Raw genomic sequence first — 10,000 nt, 5'->3', positions numbered from 1 at the left:
TCACATGTATAGAAATACATTTGCACAACGACTGCAAACATCCACAGCTGCTGCTGTGACCCTGCACAGAGGTCACAGAGGTCACAGAGGTCAAATGTTCTCCTGTCTCCCTCCAGAGAGCCTGGACATCCTCCACATGCCCAGGCAAACATTTCCTAACTGGAAATATGAACAAGACCAAAATATGGACTTTCCAAAAAAGATCCAACTCTCAGAAAAATACATTCACATTAGGAAATATAGAAATAGAGCCAACAAAACATTCTACATATTTAGGCTTGAATATCAGTTCCACTGGACGTTTGGCTGTGAATGAGCTGAAGGAGAAGGCGAGAAGAAAAATACCCACTGACCTTCCAGTTAGGACCTGGCTCAACGTTCTACGTTCAGTAATAGAGCCAATAATGTTATATGGTAGTGAAGTGTGGGGTCCATTTACCAACCAAGACCTCCCAACATGGGACAAACAGCCGCTGGAAGTCCTGCATGCAGAACTGTGCAGAAACATACTGAGAGTCCACAGACACGCAGCCAATAATACCTGCAGGGCAGAACTCTCACAGCTAAACCTGCTGGCACAAACATCCAACTGAACCTTTACATGCTGAATTACACAAACACAGAAAAACACCAACAAACGCATGTAGAGCGGAATGAGGCAGATACTCACTGATGATTAACTTCCCCTCCAAACCAAAGAGCTGAGCCCTGGAGAGAGTCTCCTACACTGGAGCTGAGACTAACTGCCCCTCTCAGACACACTCTGACCAGTCTGACCAGTCTCACACCAGCACCACTTTTCAAACACCAATCACAGTCGACCAAACTATAACACAACGTAAAGAAACCTCAAAGTAGATCAGAATGTAATCTGACGAACCGTCAGAGCCGAACGAGTTCAGACTGAGCCGCGACAAACTGCTGATCAGCAACGACGACGCAAAACATCACAGCAACCAAAACAAAACAGAATATGTGATGACTGCTGGACACGAGAGACACTTCCTCCTACAACGTAAAACAGTCAGAGAAATAATAAATAATCAACATTTATTTAAATAGATTTCAAAGAGCTTAATGAGCTCTCAACATTAAAACTACTCCGAGGAGAAGACAGAACACACACACACATAAATAAATATATATATATATATATATATATATATATTAAAAAAGTCTCCCTCTCACCCCCCTCCATCCTCCCATGGGGGGTGGTGGTGTGTCTCTACCAGAGTTTGAGGGATCTGTGCAGTATCTCAGCTGTTCCTCGGACTGGGCTCTTCTGGACAGAGACCTCAGATGTTGTACCTGGAATCTGCTGGAGCCACTCTCCCAGTTTATGGGTCACAGCCCCCAGTGCTCCCATTACCACTGGCACCACTGTTGCCTTTACTCCCTACATCTTTTCTAGCTCCTCTTCTTGGTATTTTTAGATCTTCTCGTGTTCCTTGTTCTTGATGTTGCTGTCGTTTGGGATCGCTACGTCTATCACCGCTGCCTTCTCCTGTTGTTTATCAATCAACGCGATGGATGTCCGGTTGGTTCACCATCACCAGTTTGTCAGTCTGGACCTGGACCTCCAGCCCATACTCTTATACAGATGTTCCTGTACACTATGCCAGTACGCTGTTCCCGCCTGCATCTTACACCCTGCTATTATCTTAGCTGGCCAAAGGTGCTTCAACTAAGTACTGAGTAAAGCGTCTGAAAACTGCTGTCGTGATGTTTTTTAATAAATTTGAAAAAAATTCTAAAATTTTGTCTTCACTTTGTCATTATGGGGTACTGAACGTAGATTGATGAGGGAAAAAAAATGAATTTGAATGATTTCAGCATAAAGCTGCAACATAACGTGAAACAAGTGAATGAACTTTATATATTTAACATGTATCAGTCCTGATGTGTTCATGTCATTTTGTTTCATTGACTCTTGATGCTTTGGTGATATTGTTGTGACATTCACGCCAATAAAGCAAATTTAAATTTGAGAGGGGGGGGGGGGGGGGGGGGAGTGGAGACCCTCTGCATATTGTGAGTACACACCCCCACCTCACACCCTGCACACTGTCATTGGCCGGGGGCGACACACCCGCTGCCCAAAGGTTGACGCCAAGCGGCAACATCCGGGGCTGTAAAATGAAGCCAAAAATTGCAGTTCCTTGAACGACCACTTGAGGCTCCAAAAGCGAGTCAATCCCCATAGACCCCCATGTTAACATGTCCAACTTTACAGCAGAAATAAACATGTTTACAGCCTGGTACAAACAACGGTTTTGGTCTCTGTAGATAATTTAGGCAGTTAGGCAGATGGCGACGGCCAGAGCGGCTCGCCAACACGTGACGTCACAGTAACTACATCTATATTTTTATACAGTCTATGGTTGATGCCCAGAAACGTCCCAAATACAGCGACATGATACGACGACCCAGGCAGGGAAGTCAAGGATTCACTGAGCTGCAGTTAAACTGTGTTGAACTTTTATAAACCTGCTTTTGTTTGTGATGCTTTATTGTTTTTAACGTTGAACCAATCTGTGGTGTTCAGTTTGTTATATTTAATTAAATCCAAGACAAACTATTTCACTTAAGTGTGATGATTATCTTGACGGTGATATTTTTGAAACTTGAACAAAGACTCCGCCTGCAGACCGCCGTTAGTCCCGCCCACGCTGTTTATTGACAGGTGACTGCACAGAAATGACAGATTATCACGTCACTGTTCCTCCACACCAAAAATAACATTCAGCTCTCAGCAGGTCTCCAGTCCTTCAGTGTGCAGTATTAAAACATATGTGCCCCCCCCCCCCTTCACTGTTCTGACATCATGAAAGTGTCCCCGCAGGGCGCTGAGGTCCCAGCTCCAGTGTTCCCAGTGATCCCAGTCTCTGTTGAGACAAAAGTCACTCAGATTTACATCTGAATCAAAACACTAGTCCGTCCAAACACCTTTGTCCAATGAAACGTTACGAGTCTTGTGACGTCACCAAGGTAACGTAGTTCAGTAGTCGCCACGGTGAGCCTTGCTCCTCCTCTTTTTTTTTTTTTTTTTTGGTAAAAGTGCCGCCGGTCGCCTCCAGGATCCTCGAGCTTCTTCATGACTGTTTGTTACACAGAGCAGCAAGTTTCACTACAATTACATCACAACTTGTTGGTGAACAAAATAAACAAAAAGAACACAAGTGAAGCACGTCTGATCATAAATAACCCATTTAGTCGACCATTTTAATCCCAGTCATCATCTTTAAATTATGAGCAGGTGCTTTGAAAAGTGCAATAAAAAGAAACATGAATCAGTTTTCTTAGTTTGTGATGTCGAACCCGACTGGTCTGTCAGAACCAGATGTTTACTGGAGACGTCATCAGCTGTTTTATTTAAACTATTTAATCAACTCTGGTTCCAAATGATTCTTTAAGAATATTATCAGTCGCCTTTATGTTACAGACGGGTGATGCATTAAAGGAAAACCTGGTCCAGGTCTGAGTGCTGGACCCCTACAGTGAGGTGGTCTGGTCCAGGTCTGGATGCTGGACCCCTACACTGAGGGGGTCTGGTCCAGGTCTGGATGCTCGACCCCTACAGTGAGGGGGTCTGGTCCAGGTCTGGATGCTGGACCCCTACAGTGAGGGGGTCTGGTCCAGGTCTGGATGCTGGACCCCTACAGTGATGGGGTCTGGTCCAGGTCTGGATGCTCGACCCCTACAGTGAGGGGGTCTGGTCCAGGTCTGGACGCTGGACCCCTACAGTGAGGGGGTCTGGTCCAGGTCTGGACGCTGGACCCCTACAGTGAGGGGGTCTGGTCCAGGTCTAAATACTGGACCCCTACAGTGAGGGGGTCTGGTCCAGGTCTGGATGCTGGACCCCTACACTGAGGGGGTCTGGTCCAGGTCTGGATGCTGGACCCCTACACTGAGGGGGTCTGGTCAAGGTCTGAATGCTGGACCCCTACAGTGAGGGGGTCTGGTCCAGGTCTGAGTGCTGGACCCCTACAGTGAGGGGGTCTGGTCCAGGTCTGAGAGCTGGACCCCTACAGTGAGGGGGTCTGGTCCAGGTCTGAATGCTGGACCCCTGCAGTGAGGGGGTCTGGTCCAGGTCTGGATGCTGGACCCCTGCAGTGAGGGGGTCTGGGGGCTCTGTTATGCTGGCAGGGTTTGGGGAAGGGTCACTGCTAATCAATACAAAGTAGTTGTGAGTGATCAGCTCTATCCTGATGGGAGTGGTCTCTTCCAGGATGAATCACATGTTACGACCTTCACAGTCACCTGATCTCAACCCAGCTGACGTGTTAAACAGCGCTCTGCATCATCATCATCATCATCACACCACCACATGAGGAAGATCTTTATGATCAATGATGAAGAGTTCAGAGACTGTAGGATCAATAACGAGGCTGACGAACACTCGAGCCACCGGATCTCCTCACTGCAGTGTTCAAGTACCGGTACCGGTTTCTCCTTTAGTTTGTCGCCTGTCTGTAGAAAACAAGCTAATGCTATCGCTAACGCTAACTTGTAATGCTAATCACCAAGAACACCACGGGGCAGCAACACGTTACTCTGCAGCATGTTACAGTAATATCATTACTTTTTCCAGTAACAGTAGTGAACGGTGGGATTACAGTTTGAAACTCAGTAATCAGATTACAGTTACTAATCCCAGTAACGCTCTGTTACACTTGTCTGACGGGATTAACGGAGGGTTGATATCAGTGTGGTCTCTGCGATCAGCTGACAGACGCTCTGGACAAATGTCTCATTCACATGTTGTATGTTGTTAGCTGGCGTGCTAATGTTAGCCACAGGTGCGCCTACATTCAGAGTTCAGGTGACTCACTGAGGCAATGCTAACGCTAACGCTAGCTGCCGGATGCTCAGTAGATCCTTCAGACTGTTTCCTGCCTGTTTCTGTTTCTACATGTTAAATAGAAAAGACGCAGCGTGGTGGCTGAGTAATGACAGTAATGTAATTACTTTTATGATGAGTAATTAACTACAATTTTCAGGTAACTTTCCCATCGCTGCTTATTGATGCTTCTCCCACTTCAGTAACTGAATGACTCTCTTCTTTGAGGCTCCACTGACTTGTTTTTCCTGAATTCAGACTCAAACTCTTCCAGACCTGCGGCGTCTGATCAAGAAAACACCAAAACTCTGACAGACTCGTCGGGTCGGACGGCAGAACTCTGATCACCAACATCGAACTGAAACTTTCTGTCTTTGAGGTTCAACGTGACGATGATCCGAGTAAGAAAACACTGAAACTACACCGCAACGTTCTGTTAGCGCTGCTGACAAACCAGGTGAAGAGTGATGAAGAGTGATGAAGAGCTTCAGTACAGAACTTAAAATAAAACTGTTCTGTGAGTTTAGATCAACAAAAGAATCTCCCCTAAAGGTCCATTCAGTTTGGGAGCTTTCGACCACCATCATCCATCCATTTTTACCCAACGTTATGATGCTGAAAGCTCCAGAACAGCTACTAAATGGACCTTGTGGTGAGTCTTTTTGTGTAAGTCACCTTTAGTTCACCTGCACCTGTTTTGTTTTTGTTGAAGATACAATCACTAGTTTCACTTCAAAACGTCAACGAAGCGTCGCGGCTCGAGATTCGTCCACAAATATCCTCGTAAGTGTTCGACTGTTACTGTGTCTCCAAATTTAGTTTTTCAGGTGACAAAGTGTCTGTTTAGATTTTGCTAGCTGGGTGAGACCTTTCAGTCAGCGTGCATGGTCTTCCTCAGTGAGTTATCATCAGTTTTATAAGATAAACTTTGGTGTCAAGAGTTGAAATCGAATATTTTTTGCTGCTGAATTGGTTTGTTTGATACGATGGAGTATTTGGGCCACTGAAGTTATAGATTTCAAAATAAAGTTGTAATATTTTAAGAAAAAAGTAAATGTCACCTTCCGTATTCTTTATGACTTTCTCTCAAAACATCACAACTGTCTCAGAATCTCCGCCTGTTGTTTTTACAGCGTCTTACTCTGAAGGTCAAACTCATGTTTTTTATTGGACAGTTAATGGTCACATGACGCCGCTCTGCTCACAGCTCACGTGACTGAAAGCTCTGTGAAAGACGGTAAGTGAAGGTTTGAGTTGAGATCAGTGGAACATGTTCGGGTTCCAGTCTTTGTTCTCTGCTGTGAGGAAAGTTTCCAGCGTTTTCGTGACTTCTGGACGTTTCAAGTCTCCGTCAGAATAAATCCCAAAAGTGCTTCTTCACGTTCGGCCGTCGGCGTCGGAGGTTAAAGGATCCTGGAGGCGACAAACACCGAGGCTGTTTTTTTTTTTTTTTTTTTTTTAATGCTTCCTTAAAGTCCAGCTGCTCAGTGATGACATCAGAAGAGAGGCGGAGTCTCCACATCCCCTGCCCCTCCCCCCCTTTGTCGACTCTCCGCGAGCCAATCGGGAGAGCCCCGGAGGAGGGTGGATCATCTGAAACACCGCCCGGATACAGGACTGAGCGGAGGGAGCTGATTGGCTGCAGTCTGAGAGTCCAGTTTGAACGTTCGTCCTTCGGTGAGCTCGTCGACGGTCCAGAAGAAGTAAAAGAAAGAAAATAACTGGAAGGAAAGAAGAGAAGAAAGTGTTGAACATCAGAGAGCTTCATGTTGCTCATCGATGGACTTAAATGTTGTTGCAGATAAACATTTTCTCAAAGTACTGAAGTTAACTATTCAATACGCCATATAAATAAAAGTTGACAAAGGTAAAAGTTTAGAAGAAATCATATTTATTTATATTTTAATAAAGCTGCAACAGGTGAACAGTGGCTGCAGGTCGAGGTATTGATTGAGCATCGAGTTCAGTTGGTCGAAGCCATGAAACTATTTTATGTGAAATATTTCTGCATGTTATTAGTTTTAAAAGGATAAAATGTTAAAGGATAAACGCAGACGCTTGCAGCTTTTTGTATGATGAAGTCTCTGATGCAGCGCCGCCAGTAGGGGGAGCGAAGCCTCACTTTTTTTCTGCCTACAAGTCCTTACGGAGGGACTCATTACCCAGCAGCCTCTTCTCTTCCTCGTGTATCAAAGCGAGACGGCAGCAGTTGTTGAGGACGTTGTCTAATGTGATCTGCACAGACAGATGTTTAAATCACACGACCGTCCTGCTGGAATCACTATTGATCGATCAGCTCCCAGAGTCACTCGCTACGGTGGGCGGGGAAATAAAATCAATCAATCAATAAATACAATAAAACATCTGCTGATTTCTTCCTGTGACATGAAAACTCACTGGTTCACTGTTCACTGGTTCAGTGAATTTCTGCTGTCAGTCAGCCGGCCGCCGCTCAGAGACGCTGAACGCAGGACGGTCGGTGTGGACTGAACCGTTACTGCGCTCGCTCACGTCTCACGTCTCGCTCACGTCTCGCTCACGTCTCACGTCTCGCTCACGTCTCGCTCACGTCTCGCTCACGTCTCACGTCTCGCTCACGTCTCGATCACGTCTCACGTCTCGCTCACATCTCGCTCACGTCTCGCTCACGTCTCACGGCTCGCTCACGTCTCACGTCTCGCTCACGTCTCGCTCACGACTCGCTCACGTCTCGATCACGTCTCACGTCTCGCTCACGTCTCGCTCACGTCTCGCTCACGTCTCGCTCACATCTCACGTCTCGCTCACGTCTCGCTCACATCTCACGTCTCGCTCACGTCTCGCTCACGTCTCGCTCACATCTCACGTCTCGCTCACATCTCACGTCTCGCTCACGTCTCGCTCACATCTCACGTCTCGCTCACGTCTCGCTCACATCTCACGTCTCGCTCACGTCTCGCTCACATCTCACGTCTCGCTCACGTCTCGCTCACGTCTCGCTCACATCTCACGTCTCACTCACGTCTCACGTCTCGCTCACGTCTCGCTCACATCTCGCTCACGTCTCGCTCACATCTCACGTCTCGCTCACGTCTCGCTCACGTCTCGCTCACATCTCGCTCACGTCTCGCTCACGTCTCACGTCTCGCTCACGTCTCGCTCACATCTCGCTCACGTCTCGCTCACGTATCACGTCTCGATCACGTCTCGCTCACGTCTCACGTCTCGCTCACATCTCACGTCTCGCTCACATCTCACGTCTCGCTCACGTCTCGCTCACATCTCACGTCTCGCTCACGTCTCACGTCTCGCTCACATCTCACGTCTCGCTCACATCTCACGTCTCGCTCACGTCTCGCTCACATCTCACGTCTCGCTCACATCTCACGTCTCGCTCACATCTCACGTCTCGCTCACGTCTCGCTCACATCTCGCTCACATCTCACGTCTCGCTCACATCTCACGTCTCGATCACGTCTCGCTCACATCTCACGTCTCGCTCACGTCTCACGTCTCGATCACGTCTCGCTCACATCTCACGTCTCGCTCACGTCTCGCTCACATCTCACGTCTCGCTCACATCTCACGTCTCGCTCACGTCTCACGTCTCGCTCACGTCTCACGTCTCGCTCACATCTCACGTCTCGCTCACATCTCACGTCTCACGTCTCGCTCACGTCTCGCTCACATCTCACGTCTCGCTCACATCTCACGTCTCGCTCACATCTCACGTCTCGATCACGTCTCGCTCACGTCTCACGTCTCGCTCACGTCTCGCTCACATCTCACGTCTCGCTCACGTCTCGCTCACATCTCACGTCTCGCTCACATCTCACGTCTCGCTCACGTCTCACGTCTCGCTCACGTCTCACGTCTCGCTCACGTCTCGCTCACGTCTCACGTCTCGCTCACGTCTCGCTCACATCTCACGTCTCGCTCACGTCTCGCTCACGTCTCACGTCTCGATCACGTCTCGCTCACGTCTCACGTCTCGCTCACGTCTCGCTCACATCTCACGTCTCGCTCACGTCTCACGTCTCGCTCACGTCTCGCTCACGTCTCGCTCACATCTCACGTCTCGCTCACATCTCACGTCTCGCTCACATCTCACTCACGTCTCGCTCACATCTCACTCACGTCTCGCTCACATCTCACGTCTCGCTCACATCTCACGTCTCGCTCACATCTCACGTCTCGCTCACGTCTCGCTCACATCTCACGTCTCGCTCACATCTCGCTCACATCTCACGTCTCGCTCACGTCTCGCTCACATCTCACGTCTCGCTCACATCTCACGTCTCGCTCACGTCTCACGTCTCGATCACGTCTCGCTCACATCTCACGTCTCGCTCACGTCTCACGTCTCGCTCACATCTCGCTCACGTCTCACGTCTCGCTCACATCTCACGTCTCGCTCACGTCTCGCTCACGTCTCACGTCTCGATCACGTCTCGCTCACATCTCACGTCTCGCTCACGTCTCGCTCACATCTCACGTCTCGCTCACGTCTCACGTCTCGCTCACATCTCACGTCTCGCTCACATCTCACGTCTCGCTCACGTCTCACGTCTCGCTCACGTCTCGCTCACATCTCACGTCTCGCTCACGTCTCGCTCACGTCTCACGTCTCGCTCACGTCTCACGTCTCGCTCACGTCTCGCTCACATCTCACGTCTCGCTCACGTCTCACGTCTCGCTCACGTCTCGCTCACATCTCGCTCACATCTCACGTCTCGCTCACATCTCACGTCTCGCTCACGTCTCGCTCACATCTCACGTCTCGCTCACATCTCACGTCTCGCTCACGTCTCGCTCACGTCTCACGTCTCGCTCACGTCTCACGTCTCGATCACGTCTCGCTCACGTCTCACGTCTCGCTCACGTCTCGCTCACATCTCACGTCTCGCTCACGTCTCACATCTCACGTCTCGATCACGTCTCGCTCACATCTCACGTCTCGCTCACGTCTCGCTCACGTCTCGCTCACATCTCACGTCTCGCTCATGTCTCGCTCACGTCTCGCTCACATCTCATGTCTCGCTCACATCTCACGTCTCGCTCACGTCTCACGTCTTGCTCACGTCTCACGTCTCGCTCACATCTCACGTCTCGCTCACGTCTCGCTCACATCTCACGTCTCGCTCACGTCTCGCTCACATCTCACGTCTCGCTCACGTCTCG

The 10,000-nt window shown here is 49.0% G+C and overlaps 1 protein-coding gene across 3 annotated transcripts in view; it reads right to left on the bottom strand.

The window, feature by feature from the left end:
* Positions 1-4,476: 4,476 nt before the first annotated feature.
* Positions 4,477-10,000, bottom strand: part of LOC122967201 (suppressor of cytokine signaling 7-like) — an 18,328-nt gene continuing 12,804 nt past the window's right edge. For all 3 annotated transcript variants that reach the window (XM_044331726.1, XM_044331725.1, XM_044331727.1), the window contains one exon: positions 4,477-6,561. The gene's annotated coding sequence lies outside the window, so the exon portion shown is untranslated. The remainder of the gene's footprint in view (positions 6,562-10,000) is intronic.

The sequence above is a fragment of the Thunnus albacares genome, chromosome 17 (assembly GCF_914725855.1).
Source record: "Thunnus albacares chromosome 17, fThuAlb1.1, whole genome shotgun sequence".
Classification (NCBI taxonomy): domain Eukaryota; kingdom Metazoa; phylum Chordata; class Actinopteri; order Scombriformes; family Scombridae; genus Thunnus; species Thunnus albacares.
The sequence above is the reverse complement of the archived record's forward strand: the minus strand, read 5'-3'. Positions and strand labels throughout refer to the sequence as shown.